The sequence below is a fragment of the Styela clava genome, chromosome 11, assembly GCF_964204865.1.
Source record: "Styela clava chromosome 11, kaStyClav1.hap1.2, whole genome shotgun sequence".
Classification (NCBI taxonomy): Eukaryota; Metazoa; Chordata; class Ascidiacea; order Stolidobranchia; family Styelidae; genus Styela; species Styela clava.
The window spans coordinates 20,561,358-20,583,644 of record NC_135260.1 but is presented as its reverse complement, the minus strand read 5'-3'; the positions used below and the strand labels follow the sequence as shown (position 1 = coordinate 20,583,644).

The 22,287-nt window shown below is 33.7% G+C and overlaps 1 long non-coding RNA gene across 1 annotated transcript; it reads right to left on the bottom strand.

Annotated features, from left to right (window-relative positions):
* Window positions 1-3,043: 3,043 nt before the first annotated feature.
* On the bottom strand, window positions 3,044-21,625 carry LOC144429586 (uncharacterized). Its single transcript, XR_013478883.1, has 3 exons — window positions 21,514-21,625; window positions 11,994-12,114; window positions 3,044-3,147 (listed from the first exon to the last, which is right to left on the bottom strand). It is a non-coding gene; the product is annotated as an uncharacterized LOC144429586 (long non-coding RNA).
* Window positions 21,626-22,287: the final 662 nt, after the last annotated feature.

The following is a 22,287-nucleotide window of genomic DNA, read 5'->3' as shown; positions in this document are numbered from 1 at the left end:
AATCTCTTTTGCGGCGCGTAGAAAAAGTAATAATACAAGCGTGAAAATGATACTAAACAAGAAAAGGCTGAAAACGCAAGTATGACGTAGGCTACATTGACTTTGGATCGTTCAAGAAGTAAAGCTCCGTGATTTTTGTTGCAACTGGGAATGCGATGATACAAATGCCGTTTGGGCTTATTAGATAACATGTTTCACTGGCCAAAATCTTGCTTCAACAATACATTGCTGCTTTTCTTCCCCGTTTTTGAACGGAATCGTTGTAAAAAGAAATTTGGATTTTCTCAAATAAGAATTATTCTTCATTGGTAAAAAAAAGCGTTGCGCACTCTGATCCCTTTTGCGACTTCGTATTCATGCGAATCAGGTTTTGCGACCATGGTCGTAATACGCACAAAATATCGATCTCGAGTGAGAGAGAAATGCGTGCGGCTCTCACAAATCTTACCAAGTAACAGTTGTAAAAAGACGCAAGTATTCCCATCCCATTAAATGCAATTTCACTGACTTTGGTTTAGTTTTCTTTGATCGTTTAAAAAAAACTCATTGCAAAAAAGGTCCTTTATTGGAAGGTATTAATACGGTTTCCACGAAGAGTCGCAACTTGAGCATATTTTTTGGAGGGTGTCACAATACGAAGAAGTTTGAGAACCACTGCGTTACAGTATCGCAACTGGAAACGATATTTTAGTTCGGGGCTTGCATGGCGTGGTTAACCAGTGGCAAATGGTATAGAATTCACATTGATACACTCGGTTGGAATTACTTATATAACATCGTTATTGGAAAGCTAAAGTAATTCTAGCTTGGAACACGAATGACACGGTTAACTGGTTACTACCATGGTCATAGACCATTATACTTTCAAATTACATATATAAGATTAGCCAGATTGGCCCATAAAATTAAAACAATAATCTTATGCAAGATAATAATGACTATGCTATCAATAAAAGAAGGCAATATACATATAAATATGACACAGGATATATAGACATCCTTGTATCCGCAAAACTCAGTGTGTACTCAATTTAATTCATTATAAATAGAAATGAGTTTCAATGTTTTAGAATTAATGATTTCCTCTCTATATTATTATTGATACAATGCTGTTCTAGCAGTTAGGTAGACGTTTTCGAGGGAGGATTCAAGGAGAAATCGATAAAGAAGTACTGGTACTTATATCTTGAGTAGAATTTTTTTTTCATAATTATAGTATAGCTATGAAAATATTTTTACGAATTGTGGTAAATACAATGTAACTCTTGTTATGAAAATGCTCGCCACACCTCAAAAATACTTAGCTAGCAATAAGCTACATATAACAAATATTATGTTTCATTCAAAAATACCTTGAAAATACGGGGATGGAATGTAAATATCCAAAAAATGCACGAATAAGTCCAACAAACAAAAAATAGATTTAATTAGCTACATGCCCCCTCAAAATTGTCTACGCCCCTTTTGCAAAGCGCGCCCCACCCTTTGAGAACCATTGCCCCAGTGAATAATTGCTGATACCATTAAATTTCATGCCAACGATACTAAGAAATGAACACCGGTCCGGTTCTAAAGACTTTGCCATATAAAATTATTAGCGCGCATTGGTGCCTAAACTAACAGTATTACTGCAAACACAAGGGAAAAAGTTCCTTCTCAACAATGACGAAAATTTGACAAAATTTGGAACAAAGTAATGCAAGTTTTATTCCGAATGTTAGGCGGTAATATGACAAAAACACGTTTTTTTATTGCTAAAATTCATTCTTGTCTTATTCGCTTATTAGCCAGAAAAAAAACGATAGTTGTCCGAATCATGATATTATAAAGTATTTGGGGGGTTTTCCAAAAAAAGTTCCATTTGACAGACAATTTCCATTTACGTATCGGAAGCGTTGCCACAAAATCTCAATATGGTGAGCTGGAGTGAATATTTAATTATTAGATGCAAACAGCTAATTTTCAAAGAGATGCTAAAATTGTACAATATTCTGCTTAAACATGTACAACGATACTTCAAACACTTTTACGAAAATTTCTTCCCTGGTCTATTAAGGCATAGGTTCTCAAAGTACTCCGTGGGAGAAACTTAGGCGCTCCGATTACTTAATAAAATACTGACTTGTTCAATTTTGTGACCGTCCAAAGAAGTAATAACTTTGACATCAGTAGTGTCGAAATATGACAACGAGCGCAAATTCAAATGTGACATTATATATAAGTAAGATCGCAGAGGATAAAAAGTTATCTCTCGAGTAAAATATTCAATTCATAGCCGGTGCGAGCATTCAAAATATCTTGTCATAGTAATTTATTTGTGTTCTTCGTTAGTCGAATTTTAGTCGGGAAAACTTTTACGATTATTTGATAAATGAAAAATCACTATTTGAAAATTGCACGAAATACGTCCCAAACTGCCAACTATAAGTAGACCGGAATCGTATTTTGAAGTTAATCAAATTTGATTTGATTTTTCGGCACTCAAAATTATTTTAAAGATATCGACAAAATACGAACGATTGTAATTTAAAATATTGCAAAAAAAAATGTTCGATATATTTTGCATTAATTATCTTATATATCGTCACATACAGAGAAAAAGTCGTATTGGGCTCCATCGGTAGTTTCAAAATAGACAAAAGGTACATCGCGCGAACAATTTACTGTGTTTCCATTTCAGTTCCTATATGGTATACATTTTAAAGAAATCCTAACATAACACAAATTTACAATGTCTGAAAAGCGTTTTCAATCTGCTGTGAGACTGCTAGAACAAAACTTATGGTGATATCTTCCGTTTTCGATTTTAGTTTTAATATTTTATAATGCCGGTTTTCAATTAAGAAATCAGGTTGCAAATTCACCTGGTATTAAGCCTATTAAAATGTTTAGCATTTAAATTAAGTAAAGTAATTTAACTTATTTAGGAATAGTAATAGATACCAATTTTAAAATTGATTGTGGGGATCCGTGAATAGTGGTGATGAATGTAAATTAGAAAGATTCAAAAGATTTTAATAACATACTTGCTCTTTAGACTCGAGGCAGCCACGTCTCTCAGTGATGCATAATCCGACGAATAACTCCGCATGTCTTTAGATATAATGTTGAATTGTCTTTCCCTCTTTCAAGAAGTGTTTCAGAAAGCTGAAATTTATTTAAGATAATGAAATGTAGGTAAATTTTGTATGATATTGATTTGAATTATATATAGATGTTCGAACTACGTCATTATTAAGTTTTTGATTTATAAGTTACAGAAAATGTAATTTGACAGCAGCACAGAGAAACTACGCTTATATTTTAGAGTTTAGATACATAAAAATGAAAATATTAATTTTCAGTTCATTAACAAATTATTCACAGATTTCCCCCTAAATTATAAATATTACTTTGGAATGATTTGTCAGCGTATAATATTGCAAGACATCATATAAAATATATTTATATTCATGAAGAGCACGTTGAAAATACGGCTACATATTCAAGAAATGAAAATATCAAAAATAAGGCGGTAAGATAAAATCTAACAAATTTTTCCTTTACGCCCCTCAAAAAATCAATAAATATTACTTATTTTGAATGATCTGTCAGTGTGCTATGTTGTATCTCATTATCTAAACCTTAAATAGGTAATAGTTTATTAGTGTGTTATATTTTACCTTCAAGTTCTCTATAGTCTTTCCCTCCCAGCAACTTCCTGAAAATATAGGTCAATAAACAACTTCAGCCACAGACATTGTAGACATATATATATATAAATGAGAACAGGACAGATTATTACTACGGAATAAACGATAAGGAAATAAGAATTATATTTCCAGATTCGAAAACTTATGAACATGGGACGGTATGATTACTGAGACTACTTACTAGCAACGGATATATAGGCTGACTATATTAGATTTACAATTTGGTGGGATCTCATGTATATAGTGATCTTTAAACTGGTTATCGAGCAGCGATAAATATGGCGATAAATAAATTTGTTTGAAATTAATTGTGACCAAACAATGAAAAAACAATTATTGATATTCAGAAACAGATTGCGAAATGAAAAAGTGCGATCGGTTCTCAGCATGGAATAATTGTTCCGCGGCGTGCTTGATTTCACAATAAGTTTTACTAGAACATTTATCAATGTGTTCTAGGCTCAGACCTTTCCTATCAAGATCCTATCAAGATCGGAGCCTAGAACACATTGATAAATGTTCTAGTAAAACTTATTGTGAAATCAAGCACGCCGCGGAACAATTATTCCATGTCGCAATCTGTTTCTGAATATCAATAATTGTTTTTTCATTGTTTGGTCACAATTAATTTCAAACAAATTTATTTATCGCCATATTTAAACTGCATGATTGCTCTTGTCTTGTCATTGTTGTAAACTGCTTGTCTGAGGAAGTCTGATTTTGGTCAGACGAAACGTTACAGAAATATATTTGTGTTAGTGTGCACAGCAGACTCTTGAATTGCATATTATGGTATTTTATTCTTGCTACAGCATCCTTGCATTACATGCATACGAATCCACTAGCGCAAAGGCATAGAGAAAGGATTGGGAGTTAGTCTGGCGCAACCTCTACTGATCGTTATATTAGCCTTTTCGCGTGACTTCTGTATCCGAATGGATCCTGCCAAATCCGGACTCGACAACTACCACAAGAAAAGAATTTAGAAGCAATACTAAAAAGAATTCAACGCCTTTAAAAGAATCACAATAAAAGGACCCTGGCTATCAAGATCTGAGCCTAGAACACATTGATAAATGTTAAACACATTGGTAAATTCCACTAGCGCAAAGGCATAGAGAAAGGATTGGGAGTTAGTCTCGCGCAACCTCTACTGATCGCTAATTTATTAGTTGTTGAACGTGTAAGTTCTAATATCTGAGATGAACTGTAGCTACATTTGCATAATTTGTAGACGATGTGATAGAAAAGTGCCATAATATAAAACTGTGTTAATTTGAAGGACCCTCGTCGAACCCCTGGAACAGCTCCAACGAACACCAAAAATTCGATTGAACCCAGGTAAAAAAAAACTACTGTTCTAGACCAGCGTTTCCCAAACTTTTTCAGCCACGGAACTTTTACACTTTTTATCTCGCCTCGCGAAACAAAAATGAAAGAGTAAAATTGATAAAGGAAAACGGTCTAATGTAGTGGTTCCCAATGGATAATATTTTGGACATCTTGTGCGATAATTGAAATATTTGCAGCTCTTCCTGACTAGCGGGATTGAACATGATATATATATATCAGTTTATACGTGACAAAATATTGCAGATATTATTTATTGATAGATATACAAGTAATTTACACGAGACGCGAGATATTCCAAACTTGAACGGCTTAAAATGTTTGTGTACCACAGGCATTGTGCGTTATATTTACCTAATATTGAAGTCCTCTAAATTAGCCACAGGGATTGTAGACATTCTACATTCATTATAAGAACATAACATATTAATACTCGAAATAAACTATGAAGAAATAGGGAATATATTTCTAGATTTGAAAACTTATGGACATGAGGGGCATGGGTTTTAGGAACACTACGAATGAAGGTCTATACTGGTTATAAGGTATTTGCGGCTATAGTATATCATAGGAAATTTAATTTTAGGACACGAATTTTGGGAGAGGGGAATAACAACTAAATTAATACCCTCTGGTGAAAACGGGTTCCAAGATTAATAAAAAAAATGGTATATGGTATGCAGAATGATAAGGACATGTTAGCTTTGGTACCTCATGATAAACGATTTTAGAGTCGTAATATTTGCAATAATAAAGCGTCATACATATTACATACACGCATGAATATAAGATATGAATACTTGCACTTAATAACAGCGCATTAGAAATATTGCCAGCTTCGAACACTTATCAACCTACTTCGAACACTTGGATCAATATGAACCGTATGGTTACTTGGACTATCAAGAATTGCCAGATTCGAACACTTATCAGTATGAACCGTATGGTTACTTGGACTACCAAGGAATGCTAGCTTCGAACACATGGTTACTTGGACTACCAAGGATTGTCAGCTTCGAACACTTATCAATATGAATTGTATGGTTACTGGTAGTACCGAGAATTGCCAGCTTCGAACACATATCAACATGAAACGTATGGGTATTGGCTACTAGGACTACTAAGGTAAGTATAAGTCGGGTGTGTAGGATTTACGGCTACATTTGTGCAATTGGCCTAATTTATATATTATCCTTATTGAAAATTTCAGTTTGGGACACAAATTACATGGTTAACCAGTACCGAAGTTAGTAATATTCACGGTTATATTAATGTACTTGATTAAACTCACTCCAATATTACCAGTATTGAAAATTTATTGCGATCCTGGATTGGAACATGAATGGCATGGTTATTAACTGTTTACTACCAGGTGGTATAAACCAGTGATTCCCAGAGTGGGCGGTTATAATTATATTATAACTTGATAATTTAGTGAACAGTTAATCGTTTAACGATCCTACAATTTAAATATAATTATAGACGAATGTGAACACGCTGCACAGGGCAGGGTTCCAACAGCGCAGAAAATATTTAATTCAAATGGAGCTGCATGAAATGCAATGAAATGAGGAAATAAAATCCATATGTTATATTTGAGAAATGCATCGATACGTGATTTTTATAAAGATGTATCTTTTTAATGAAAATCTCTCATAATTTGACAAACCATGCAAAAAAGGCAGAAGTCAGAAACCTGGATTCTTTCATTTACGAACTCGTTTGTAACAATGATACAAATGCTATCAAAAAAAATTGCCATTCAATTAATAAACGGGTTGAGTTGAGGTTGTGGCTGACGAAAATGTCACCAAAAATTAAAGAAAAAAATACTCTCTGGAACAGTGATTTTTCAACCTTTTTTGTACCGCGGAACACTTTTTTCAAACTAAAATTGTGGCGGAACTCCAAACGAGATTTTTGAAAATAAACTATATTATGCAATTAACTGACGTCGATCATTTCGGCATGAAAATAAAATACCGAAATCAATAATATAGCTTGTCAACTTTAGCTGGGAAAGACGTGACACATTCCGATTCGAGCTACAAATAAATGTTTTTGCAAGTTTGCTCATGAATACTATGATTACGGTAGCTAGAAACAGAAATGATATTTTATTGTGATATTTAGGTCTGTTTCGATGATTTTCAAATATTTTATCCTGTAATTGTGGAGAGACAAACACGCAGCTCTTTCTCAACAGCTCTCAATCTCTCGCGTTTTTTTATACGCAACAGGAGTTCAGAAAGAAGGTCGGAGGTCGATTTGGAAATTATTAGAAACAATGAAAATTGGCAGCAAAGCGATTTTTACTGTTTAATTTCGTCATTATCGCTACTTTTTTTGCCCCCTGAACGTTTTCATATTACCATCTTTGTTGTTCTTGTGCGCACGTATTAATTCTTGCCGATCGGCGGAGATCGAAGTTTCAAATTTTTGTAGAATTATATGCGTTCACATCGGCGACAAATGTTAATGACATTAAGGAGCGCTTTTAAATTCCAATTTTATTCTAACTTTTATCTTTTGCGCTGGCTTGGATCTAACTCATCGCCGTTGGCAAATTAAACGTCCCAGTTTTAAGCGAATAATATTATCGCATACATTTATTGAGACGGTAATTGAGTTTCTTATGGTCCATACTGGTGTCAGTGTTATTTCCGGAATAAATCAATTAGATACTGTGATAAGATAAATCTGTGATTACGTGAATCCTGAATGTTGATTTAAAAGCTGAAATAAAGGCATTTCTACGTGGTCATTAGGCGAGATGACGATGAAGAGCACTTCTTTAACGATATCTTACATGCGCGACCTTTTTTCCAAAAAAAATTGCTTGGTGCTGAATTGCCCAATTGCTTTTGTGCTGATTAGAATTAATCACCTCGAGTTTTAACGTTTTCTTTTCCAACAAAACAATACCGCGACCATTATCATAGGTAAAATCGTTACCGAGAAATTCACAATTTTATTTACGGAATTTGCTAATTCAACACTTCACTTGACGATTTTGATGATGCCACGCCCTAATTATTACAGCAAGAAAAGCTTCAAAATGCAACGAATGTAATATACTCCGATGATGACTCCATCCATAGTCGAGTATAATGGTCACATTTTTGAAACATTATTTGGTCAAGAATGGAATGGATCACTAAAAAAAGGGAAGAAGATAAAGTCCATTAAAAGGGAATATGGCCTGTCATTTCTTATCTGGTTACAAGTTTTTTATACTGACTTTCCAAAACTCTGACTCCCCGTTTTCAAATCGACGCTATTTATATTATTCAAATGACGTCATAATACCTCGAAAGAGCAATTTTTCGCGGAACACCTGGATGTCTCTCGCGGAACACCAGTTGAAAATCACTGCTCTGGAAGACCAATAAGCTAAAATATCTCTTTGAAAAAAACACTATAAACTATGATTTACCTTGTTTATTTGTTATCTGACCTCAAATGTTTTTGTAAACTGGGTGGGTATATATTAATTACTGCGAATAAAAAGTTTAGGAACCACTGATATAGACCATGATAATTTACAAATACATTTCTGCGCTTAGTCGGATTCTTTTTTTAGTATGATACTATTTTGTGGAAAAAAACAAGTGAATTCTACGCAGAATAATCAGAACCATGTTATCAATAACGTAATACCCGTATAAATAAAACGTAAGAAATATAGACAAACCCGTGTATTTATTCTATTGCATCATATATATAGATGTATACACATAATAACCTAACATATTAGTACCTGCAATCAACGATATAGCAATAGGAAATTTATTTCTAGATTCAGACAGTTATGAACATGAACGAAGTATTACCAATAGGATTTACGGCTATATTGATACGTTACAGCAGTGGTTTTCAAAGTGGTCGTCGTAATTTTTTTTTTCGCGGAATCTCTTTTGCGGCGCGTAGAAAAAGTAATAATACAAGCGTGAAAATGATACTAAACAAGAAAAGGCTAAAAACGCAAGTATGACGTAGGCTACATTGACTTTGGATCGTTCAAGAAGTAAAGCTCCGTGATTTTGTTGCAACTGGGAATGCGATGATACAAATACCGTTTGGGCTTATTAGATAACATGTTTCACTGGCCAAAATCTTGCTTCAACAATACATTGCTGCTTTTCTTCGCCGTTTTTGAACGGAATCGTTGTAAAAAGAAATTTGGATTTTCTCAAATAAGGATTATCCTTCATTGGTAAAAAAAAAGCGTTGCGCACTCTGATCCCTTTTGCGACTTCGTATCCATGCGAATCAGGTTTTGCGACCATGGTCGTATTACGCACAAAATATCGATCTCGAGTGAGAGAGAAATGCGTGCGGCTCTCACAAATCTTACCAAGTAACAGTTGTAAAAAGACGCAAGTATTCCCATCCCATTAAATGCAATTTCACTGACTTTGGTTTAGTTTTCTTTGATCGTTTAAAAAAAACTCATTGCAAAAAAGGTCCTTTATTGGAAGGTATTGATACGGTTTCCACGAAGAGTCGCAACTTGAGCATATTTTTTGGAGGGTGTCACAATACGAAGAAGTTTGAGAACCACTGCGTTACAGTATCGCCACTGGAAACGATATTTTAGTTCGGGGCTTGCATGGCGTGGTTAACCAGTGGCAAATGGTATAGAATTCACATTGATACACTCGGCTGGAATTACTTATATAACATCGTTATTGGAAAGCTAAAGTAATTCTAGCTTGGAACACGAATGACACGGTTAACTGGTTACTACCATGGTCATAGACCATTATACTTTCAAATTACATATATATGATTAGCCAGATTGGCCCATAAAATTAAATCAATAATTCTATGCAAGATAATAATGACTATGCTATCAATAAAAGAAGGCAATATACATATAAATATGACACAGGATATATAGACATCCTGGTATCCGCAAAACTCAGTGTGTACTCAATTTAATTCATTATAAATAGAAATGAGTTTCAATGTTTTAGAATTAATGATTTCCTCTCTATATTATTATTGATACAATGCTGTTCTAGCAGTTAGGTAGACGTTTTCGAGGAAGGATTCAAGGAGAAATCGATAAAGAAGTACTGGTACTTATATCTTGAGTAGAATTTTTTTTTCATAATTATAGTATAGCTATGAAAATATTTTTACGAATCGTGGTAATTACAATGTAACTCTTGTTATGAAAATGCTCGCCACACCTCAAAAATACCTAGCTAGCAATAAGCCACATATAACAAATATTATGTTTCATTCAAAAATACCTTGAAAATACGGGGATGGAATGTAAATATCCAAAAAATGCACGAATAAGTCCAACAAACAAAAAATAGATTTAATTAGCTACATGCCCCCTCAAAATTGTCTACGCCCCTTTTGCAAAGCGCGCCCCACCCTTTGAGAACCATTGCCCCAGTGAATAATTGCTGATACCATTAAATTTCATGCCAACGATACTAAGAAATGAACACCGGTCCGGTTCTAAAGACTTTGCCGTATAAAATTATTAGCGCGCATTGGTGCCTAAACTAACAGTATTACTGCAAACACAAGGGAAAAAGTTCCTTCTCAACAATGACGAAAATTTGACAAAATTTGGAACAAAGTAATGCAAGTTTTATTCCGAATGTTAGGCGGTAATATGACAAAAACACGTTTTTTTATTGCTAAAATTCATTCTTGTCTTATTCGCTTATTAGCCAGAAAAAAAAACGATAGTTGTCCGAATCATGATATTATAAAGTATTTGGGGGGTTTTCCAAAAAAAGTTCCATTTGACAGACAATTTCCATTTACGTATCGGAAGCGTTGCCACAAAATCTCAATATGGTGAGCTGGAGTGAATATTTAATTATTAGATGCAAACAGCTAATTTTCAAAGAGATGCTAAAATTGTACAATATTCTGCCTAAAACTCAGCTATTAAACATGTACAACGATACTTCAAACACTTTTACGAAAATTTCTTCCCTGGTCTATTAAGGCATAGGTTCTCAAAGTACTCCGTGGGAGAAACTTAGGCGCTCCGATTACTTAATAAAATACTGACTTGTCCAATTTTGTGACTGTCCAAAGAAGTAATAACTTTGACATCAGTAGTGTCGAAATATGACAACGAGCGCAAATTCAAATGTGGCATTATATATAGGTAAGATCGCAGAGGATAAAAAGTTATCTCTCGAGTAAAATATTCAATTCATAGCCGGTGCGAGCATTCAAAATATCTTGTCATAGTAATTTATTTGTGTTCTTCGTTACTCGAATTTTAGTCGGGAAAACTTTTACGATTATTTAATAAATGAAAAATCACTATTTGAAAATTGCACGAAATACGTCCCAAACTGCCAACTATAAGTAGACCGGAATCGTATTTTGAAGTTAATCAAATTTGATTTGTTTTTTCGGCACTCAAAATTATTTTAAAGATATCGACAAAATACGAACGATTGTAATTTAAAATATTGCAAAAAAAAATGTTCGATATATTTTGCATTAATTATCTTATATATCGTCACATACAGAGAAAAAGTCGTATTGGGCTCCATCGGTAGTTTCAAAATAGACAAAAGGTACATCGCGCGAACAATTTACTGTGTTTCCATTTCATTTCCTATATGGTATACATTTTAAAGAAATCCTAACATACCACAAATTTACAATGTCTGAAAAGCGTTTTCAATCTGCTGTGAGACTGCTAGAACAAAACTTATGGTGATATCTTCCGTTTTAGATTTTAGTTTTAATATTTTATAATGCCGGTTTTCAATTAAGAAATCAGGTTGCAAATTCACCTGGTATTAAGCCTATTAAAATGTTTAGCATTTAAATTAAGTAAAGTAATTTTAACTTATTTAGGAATAGTAATAGATACCAATTTTAAAATTGATTGTGGGGATCCGTGAATAGTGGTGATGAATGTAAATTAGAAAGATTCAAAAGATTTTAATAACATACTTGCTCTTTAGACTCGAGGCAGCCACGTCTCTCAGTGATGCATAATCGGACGAATAACTCCGCATGTCTTTAGATATAATGATGAATTGTCTTTCCCTCTTTCAAGAAGTGTTTCAGAAAGCTGAAATTTATTTGAGATAATGAAATGTAGGTAAATTTTGTATGATATTGATTTGAATTATATATAGATGTTCGAACTACGTCATTATTAAGTTTTTGGTTTATAAGTTACAGAAAATGTAATTTGACAGCAGCACAGAGAAACTACGCTTATATTTTAGAGTTTAGATACATAAAAATGAAAATATTAATTTTCAGTTCATTAACAAATTATTCACAGATTTCCCCCTAAATTATAAATATTACTTTGGAATGATTTGTCAGCGTATAATATTGCAACACATCATATAAAATATATTTATATTCATGAAGAGCACGTTGAAAATACGGCTACATATTCAAGAAATGAAAATATCAAAAATAAGGCGGTAAGATAAAATCTAACAAATTTTTCCTTTACGCCCCTCAAAAAATCAATAAATATTACTTATTTTGAATGATCTGTCAGTGTGCTATGTTGTATCTCATTATCTAAACCTTAAATAGGTAATAGTTTATTAGTGTGTTATATTTTACCTTCAAGTTCTCTATAGTCTTTCCCTCCCAGCAACTTCCTGAAAATATAGGTCAATAAACAACTTCAGCCACAGACATTGTAGACATATATATATATAAATGAGAACAGGACAGATTATTACTACGGAATAAACGATAAGGAAATAAGAATTATATTTCCAGATTCGAAAACTTATGAACATGGGACGGTATGATTACTGAGACTACTTACTAGCAACGGATATATAGGCTGACTATAGTAGATTTACAATTTGGTGGGATCTCATGTATATAGTGATCTTTAAACTGGTTATCGAGCAGCGATAAATATGGCGATAAATAAATTTGTTTGAAATTAATTGTGACCAAACAATGAAAAAACAATTATTGATATTCAGAAACAGATTGCGAAATAAAAAAATGCGATCGGTTCTCAGCATGGAATAATTGTTCCGCGGCGTGCTTGATTTCACAATAAGTTTTACTAGAACATTTATCAATGTGTTCTAGGCTCAGACCTTTCCTATCAAGATCCTATCAAGATCGGAGCCTAGAACACATTGATAAATGTTCTAGTAAAACTTATTGTGAAATCAAGCACGCCGCGGAACAATTATTCCATGTCGCAATCTGTTTCTGAATATCAATAATTGTTTTTTCATTGTTTGGTCACAATTAATTTCAAACAAATTTATTTATCGCCATATTTAAACTGCATGATTGCTCTTGTCTTGTCATTGTTGTAAACTGCTTGTCTGAGGAAGTCTGATTTTGGTCAGACGAAACGTTACAGAAATATATTTGTGTTAGTGTGCACAGCAGACTCTTGAATTGCATATTATGGTATTTTATTCTTGCTACAGCATCCTTGCATTACATGCATACGGATCCGCTAGCGCAAAGGCATAGAGAAAGGATTGGGAGTTAGTCTGGCGCAACCTCTACTGATCGTTATATTAGCCTTTTCGCGTGACTTCTGTATCCGAATGGATCCTGCCAAACTCCGGACTCGACAACTACCACAAGAAAAGAATTTAGAAGCAATACTAAAAAGAATTCAACGCCTTTAAAAGAATCACAATAAAAGGACCCTGGCTATCAAGATCTGAGCCTAGAACACATTGATAAATGTTAAACACATTGGTAAATTCCACTAGCGCAAAGGCATAGAGAAAGGATTGGGAGTTAGTCTCGCGCAACCTCTACTGATCGCTAATTTATTAGTTGTTGAACGTGTAAGTTCTAATATCTGAGATGAACTGTAGCTACATTTGCATAATTTGTAGACGATGTGATAGAAAAGTGCCATAATATAAAACTGTGTTAATTTGAAGGACCCTCGTCGAACCCCTGGAACAGCTCCAACGAACACCAAAAATTCGATTGAACCCAGGTAAAAAAAAAACTACTGTTCTAGACCAGCGTTTCCCAAACTTTTTCGGCCACGGAACTTTTACACTTTTTATCTCGCCTCGCGAAACAAAAATGAAAGAGTAAAATTGATAAAGGAAAACGGTCTAATGTAGTGGTTCCCAATGGATAATATTTTGGACATCTTGTGCGATAATTGAAATATTTGCAGCTCTTCCTGACTAGCGGGATTGAACATGATATATATATATCTGTTTATACGTGACAAAATATTGCAGATATTATTTATTGATAGATATACAAGTAATTTACACGAGACGCGAGATATACCAAACTTGAACGGCTTAAAATGTTTGTGTACCACAGGCATTGTGCGTTATATTTACCTAATATTGAAGTCCTCTAAATTAGCCACAGGGATTGTAGACATTCTACATTCATTATAAGAACATAACATATTAATACTCGAAATAAACTATGAAGAAATAGGGAATATATTTCTAGATTTGAAAACTTATGGACATGAGTTCTAGGAACACTACCAATGAAGGTCTATACTGGTTATAAGGTATTTGCGGCTATAGTATATCATAGGAAATTTAATTTTAGGACACGAATTTTGGGAGAGGGGATTAACAACTACATTAATACCCTCTGGTGAAAACGGGTTCCAAGATTAATAAAAAAAATGGTATATGGTATGCAGAATGATAAGGACATGTTAGCTTTGGTACCTCATGATAAACGATTTTAGAGTCGTAATATTTGCAATAATAAAGCGTCATACATATTACATACACGCATGAATATAAGATATGAATACTTGCACTTAATAACAGCGCATTAGGAATATTGCCAGCTTCGAACACTTATCAACCTACTTCGAACACTTGGATCAATATGAATCGTATGGTTACTTGGACTACCAAAGATTGTCAGCTTCGAACACTTATCAATATGAACCGTATGGTTACTTGGACTAACAAGAATTGCCAGATTCGAACACTTATCAGTATGAACCGTATGGTTACTTGGACTACCAAGGAATGCTAGCTTCGAACACATGGTTACTTGGACTACCAAGGATTGTCAGCTTCGAACACTTATCAATATGAATTGTATGGTTACTGGTAGTACCGAGGATTGCCAGCTTCGAACACATATCAACATGAAACGTATGGGTATTGGCTACTAGGACTACTAAGGTAAGTATAAGTCGGGTGTGTAGGATTTACGGCTACATTTGTGCAATTGGCCTAATTTATATATTATCCTTATTGAAAATTTCAGTTTGGGACACAAATTACATGGTTAACCAGTACCGAAGTTAGTAATATTCAGGGTTATATTAATGTACTTGATTAAACTCACTCCAATATTACCAGTATTGAAAATTTATTGCGATCCTGGATTGGAACATGAATGGCATGGTTATTAACTGTTTACTACCAGGTGGTATAAACCAGTGATTCCCAGAGTGGGCGGTTATAATTATATTATAACTTGATAATTTAGTGAACAGTTAATCGTTTAACGATCCTACAATTTAAATATAATTATAGACGAATGGGAACACGCTACACAGGACAGGGTTCCAACAGCGCAGAAAATATTTAATTCAAATGGAGCTCCATGACATGCAATGAAATGAGGAAATAAAATCCATATGTTATATTTGAGAAATGCATCGATACGTGATTTTTATAAAGATGTATCTTTTTAATGAAAATCTCTCATAATTTGACAAACCATGCAAAAAAGGCAGAAGTCAGAAACCTGGATTCTTTCATTTACGAACTCGTTTGTAACAATGATACAAGTGCTATCAAAAAAAAAATTGCCATTCAATTAGTAAACGGGTTGAGTTGAGATTGTGGCTGACGGAAATGTCACCAAAAATTAAAGAAAAGAATACTCTCTGGAACAGTGATTTTTCAACCTTTTTTGTACCGCGGAACACACTTTCAATTTAAAATTGTGGCGGAACTCCAAACGAGATTTTTGAAAAAAAACTATATTATGCAATTAACTGACGTCGATCATTTCGGCATGAAAATAAAATACCGAAATCAATAATATAGCTTGTCAACTTTAGCTGGGAAAGACGTGACACATTCCGATTCAGAGCTACAAATAAATGTTTTTGCAAGTTTGCTCATGAATACTATGATTACGGTAGCTAGAAACAGAAATGGTATTTTATTGTGATATTTAGGTCTGTTTCGATGATTTTCAAATATTTTATTCTGTAATTGTGGAGAGACAAACACGCAGCTCTTTCTCAACAGCTCTCAATCTCTCGCGTTTTTTTTTATACGCAACAGGAGTTCAGAAAGAAGGTCGGAGGTCGATTTGGAAATTATTAGAAACAATGAAAATTGGCAGCAAAGCGATTTTTACTGTTTAATTTCGTCATTATCGCTACTTTTTTTGCCCCCTGAACGTTTTCATATTACCACCTTTGTTGTTCTTGTGCGCACGTATTAATTCTTGCCGATCGGCGGAGATCGAAGTTTCAAATTTTTGTAGAATTATATGCGTTCACATCGGCGACAGATGTTAATGACATTAAGGAGCGCTTTTAAATTCCAATTTTATTCTAACTTTTATCTTTTGCGCTGGCTTGGATCTAACTCATCGCCGTTGGCAAATTAAACGTCCCAGTTTTAAGCGAATAATATTATCGCATACATTTATTGAGACGGTAATTGAGTTTCTTATGGTCCATACTGGTGTCAGTGTTATTTCCGGAATAAATCAATTAGATACTGTGATAGGATAAATCTGTGCTTACGTGAATCCTGAATGTTGATTTAAAAGCTGAAATAAAGGCATTTCTACGTGGTCATTAGGCGAGATGACGATGGAGAGCACTTCTTTAACGATATCTTACATGCGCGACCTTTTTTCCAAAAAAAATTGCTTGGTGCTGAATTGCCCAATTGCTTTTGTGCTGATTAGAATTAATCACCTCGAGTTTTAACGTTTTCTTTTCCAACAAAACAATACCGCGACCATTATCATAGGTAAAATCGTTACCGAGAAATTCACAATTTTATTTACGGAATTTGCTAATTCAACACTTCACTTGACGATTTTGATGATGCCACGCCCTAATTATTACAGCAAGAAAAGCTTCAAAATGCAACGAATGTAATATACTCCGATGATGACTCCATCCATAGTCGAGTATAATGGTCACATTTTTGAAACATTATTTGGTCAAGAATGGAATGGATCACTAAAAAAAGGGAAGAAGATAAAGTCCATTAAAAGGGAATATGGCCTGTCATTTCTTATCTGGTTACAAGTTTTTTATACTGACTTTCCAAAACTCTGACTCCCCGTTTTCAAATCGACGCTATTTATATTATTCAAATGACGTCATAATACCTCGAAAGAGCAATTTTTCGCGGAACACCTGGATGTCTCTCGCGGAACACCAGTTGAAAATCACTGCTCTGGAAGACCAATAAGCTAAAATATCTCGTTGAAAAAAACACTATAAACTATGATTTACCTTGTTTATTTGTTATCTGACCTCAAATGTTTTTGTAAACTGGGTGGGTATATATTAATTACTGCGAATAAAAAGTTTAGGAACCACTGATATAGACCATGATAATTTACAAATACATTTCTGCGCTTAGTCGGATTCTTTTTTTAGTATGATACTATTTTGTGGAAAAAAACAAGTGAATTCTACGCAGAATAATCAGAACCATGTTATCAATAACGTAATACCAGTATAAATAAAACGTAAGAAATATAGACAAACCCGTGTATTTATTCTATTGCATCATATATATAGATGTATACACATAATAACCTAACATATTAGTACCTGCAATCAACGATATAGCAATAGGAAATATATTTCTAGATTCAGACAGTTATGAACATGAACGAAGTATTACCAATAGGATTTACGGCTATATTGATACGTTACAGCAGTGGTTTTCAAAGTGGTCGTCGTAATTTTTTTTTTGCGGAATCTCTTTTGCGGCGCGTAGAAAAAGTAATAATACAAGCGTGAAAATGATACTAAACAAGAAAAGGCTAAAAACGCAAGTATGACGTAGTCTACATTGACTTTGGATCGTTCAAGAAGTAAAGCTCCGTGATTTTTGTTGCAACTGGGAATGCGATGATACAAATGCCGTTTGGGCTTATTAGATAACATGTTTCACTGGCCAAAATCTTGCTTCAACAATACATTGCTGCTTTTCTTCGCCGTTTTTGAACGGAATCGTTGTAAAAAGAAATTTGGATTTTCTCAAATAAGGATTATCCTTCATTGGTAAAAAAAAGCGTTGCGCACTCTGGTCCCTTTTGCGACTTCGTATCCATGCGAATCAGGTTTGGCGACCATGGTCGTAATACGCACAAAATATCGATCTCGAGTGAGAGAGAAATGCGTGCGGCTCTCACAAATCTTACCAAGTAACAGTTGTAAAAAGACGCAAGTATTCCCATCCCATTAAATGCAATTTCACTGACTTTGGTTTAGTTTTCTTTGATCGTTTAAAAAAAACTCATTGCAAAAAAGGTCCTTTATTGGAAGGTATTGATACGGTTTCCACGAAGAGTCGCAACTTGAGCATATTTTTTGGAGGGTGTCACAATACGAAGAAGTTTGAGAACCACTGCGTTACAGTATCGCCACTGGAAACGATATTTTAGTTCGGGGCTTGCATGGCGTGGTTAACCAGTGGCAAATGGTATAGAATTCACATTGATACACTCGGTTGGAATTACTTATATAACATCGTTATTGGAAAGCTAAAGTAATCCTAGCTTGGAACACGAATGACACGGTTAACTGGTTACTACCATGGTCATAGACCATTATACTTTCAAATTACATATATAAGATTAGCCAGATTGGCCCATAAAATTAAATCAATAATTCTATGCAAGATAATAATGACTATGCTATCAATAAAAGAAGGCAATATACATATAAATATGACACAGGATATATAGACATCCTTGTATCCGCAAAACTCAGTGTGTACTCAATTTAATTCATTATAAATAGAAATGAGTTTCAATGTTTTAGAATTAATGATTTCCTCTCTATATTATTATTGATACAATGCTGTTCTAGCAGTTAGGTAGACGTTTTCGAGGGAGGATTCAAGGAGAAATCGATAAAGAAGTACTGGTACTTATATCTTGAGTAGAATTTTTTTTTCATAATTATAGTATAGCTATGAAAATATTTTTACGAATCGTGGTAATTACAATGTAACTCTTGTTATGAAAATGCTCGCCACACCTCAAAAATACCTAGCTAGCAATAAGCCACATATAACAAATATTATGTTTCATTCAAAAATACCTTGAAAATACGGGGATGGAATGTAAATATCCAAAAAATGCACGAATAAGTCCAACAAACAAAAAATAGATTTAATTAGCTACATGCCCCCTCAAAATTGTCTACGCCCCTTTTGCAAAGCGCGCCCCACCCTTTGAGAACTATTGCCCCAGTGAATAATTGCTGATACCATTAAATTTCATGCCAACGATACTAAGAAATGAACACCGGTCCGGTTCTAAAGACTTTGCCATATAAAATTATTAGCGCGCATTGGTGCCTAAACTAACAGTATTACTGCAAACACAAGGGAAAAAGTTCCTTCTCAACAATGACGAAAATTTGACAAAATTTGGAACAAAGTAATGCAAGTTTTATTCCGAATGTTAGGCGGTAATATGACAAAAACACGTTTTTTTATTGCTAAAATTCATTCTTGTCTTATTCGCTTATTAGCCAGAAAAAAAAACGATAGTTGTCCGAATCATGATATTATAAAGTATTTGGGGGGTTTTCCAAAAAAAGTTCCATTTGACAGACAATTTCCATTTACGTATCGGAAGCGTTGCCACAAAATCTCAATATGGTGAGCTGGAGTGAATATTTAATTATTAGATGCAAACAGCTAATTTTCAAAGAGATGCTAAAATTGTACAATATTCTGCCTAAAACTCAGCTATGAACCTTTCCCCGAGCATCGACTTCCTTGTTTACTTTGTGACATTGGCCAATCAGCATGATGCAAAAAGTGACGTAACAATGCCCCCTTTTCGCATTCGCTCAGACACTTTTCTCACTCAGACAGATTTTCAAGCGTGGTTGTAAACATTACCTTGTTTTCGCGTTTTTGAACTCTATTCGTTAGTTTTCAGTTGTGTTTCGGAAACTTAAATATAAATCAGATAATTTAATGATTACTCTGTCTTTCTAGGAGTTTTAATTAAATTGCAGTAATGAAAATTAGTTTAGAAATAGCTGTGATAGACTAGCCTGAAATTCTTTACCGGTACTTTAAAAAAACAAATCGTTGTATGCGATGAATCATAATGATGGTTTGAAACAAATACTCCATTTTACAAGCGCCAACTCGCAAAAGCACTCATAAAATAGCCTCGGAAATTTTGCAATGGTAAAGAATAGGAAGAATTTTCCGGGGGTTAAAGGTCGGGGAAAGGTCCATTAAACATGTACAACGATACTTCAAACACTTTTACGAAAATTTCTTCCCTGGTCTATTAAGGCATAGGTTCTCAAAGTACTCCGTGGGAGAAACTTAGGCGCTCCGATTACTTAATAAAATACTGACTTGTCCAATTTTGTGACTGTTCAAAGAAATAATAACTTTGACATCAGTAGTGTCGAAATATGACAACGAGCGCAAATTCAAATGTGACATTATATATAGGTAAGATCGCAGAGGATAAAAAGTTATCTCTCGAGTAAAATATTCAATTCATAGCCGGTGCGAGCATTCAAAATATCTTGTCATAGTAATTTATTTGTGTTCTTCGTTACTCGAATTTTAGTCGGGAAAACTTTTACGATTATTTAATAAATGAAAAATCACTATTTGAAAATTGCACGAAATACGTCCCAAACTGCCAACTATAAGTAGACCGGAATCGTATTTTGAAGTTAATCAAATTTGATTTGTTTTTTCGGCACTCAAAATTATTTTAAAGATATCGACAAAATACGAACGATTGTAATTTAAAATATTGCAAAAAAAAATGTTCGATATATTTTGCATTAATTATCTTATATATCGTCACATACAGAGAAAAAGTCGTATTGGGCTCCATCGGTAGTTTCAAAATAGACAAAAGGTACATCGCGCGAACAATTTACTGTGTTTCCATTTCATTTCCTATATGGTATACATTTTAAAGAAATCCTAACATACCACAAATTTACAATGCCTGAAAAGCGTTTTCAATCTGCTGTGAGACTGCTAGAACAAAACTTATGGTGATATCTTCCGTTTTCGATTTTAGTTTTAATATTTTATAATGCCGGTTTTCAATTAAGAAATCAGGTTGCAAATTCACCTGGTATCAAGCCTATTAAAATGTTTAGCATTTAAATTAAGTAAAGTAATTTTAACTTATTTAGGAATAGTAATAGATACCAATTCTAAAATTGATTGTGGGGATCCGTGAATAGTGGTGATGAATGTAAATTAGAAAGATTCAAAAGATTTTAATAACATACTTGCTCTTTAGACTCGAGGCAGCCACGTCTCTCAGTGATGCATAATCGGACGAATAACTCCGCATGTCTTTAGATATAATGATGAATTGTCTTTCCCTCTTTCAAGAAGTGTTTCAGAAATCTGAAATTTATTTAAGATAATGAAATGTAGGTAAATTTTGTATGATATTGATTTGAATTATATATAGATGTTCGAACTACGTCATTATTAAGTTTTTGGTTTATAAGTTACAGAAAATGTAATTTGACAGCAGCACAGAGAAACTACGCTTATATTTTAGAGTTTAGATACATAAAAATGAAAATATTAATTTTCAGTTCATTAACAAATTATTCACAGATTTCCCCCTAAATTATAAATATTACTTTGGAATGATTTGTCAGCGTATAATATTGCAACACATCATATAAAATATATTTATATTCATGAAGAGCACGTTGAAAATACGGCTACATATTCAAGAAATGAAAATATCAAAAATAAGGCGGTAAGATAAAATCTAACAAATTTTTCCCTTACGCCCCTCAAAAAATCAATAAATATTACTTATTTTGAATGATCTGTCAGTGTGCTATGTTGTATCTCATTATCTAAATCTTAAATAGGTAATAGTTTATTAGTGTGTTATATTTTGACTTCAAGTTCTCTATAGTCTTTCCCTCCCAGCAACTTCCTGAAAATATAGGTCAATAAACAACTTCAGCCACAGACATTGTAGACATATATATATATAAATAAGAACAGGACAGATTATTACTACGGAATAAACGATA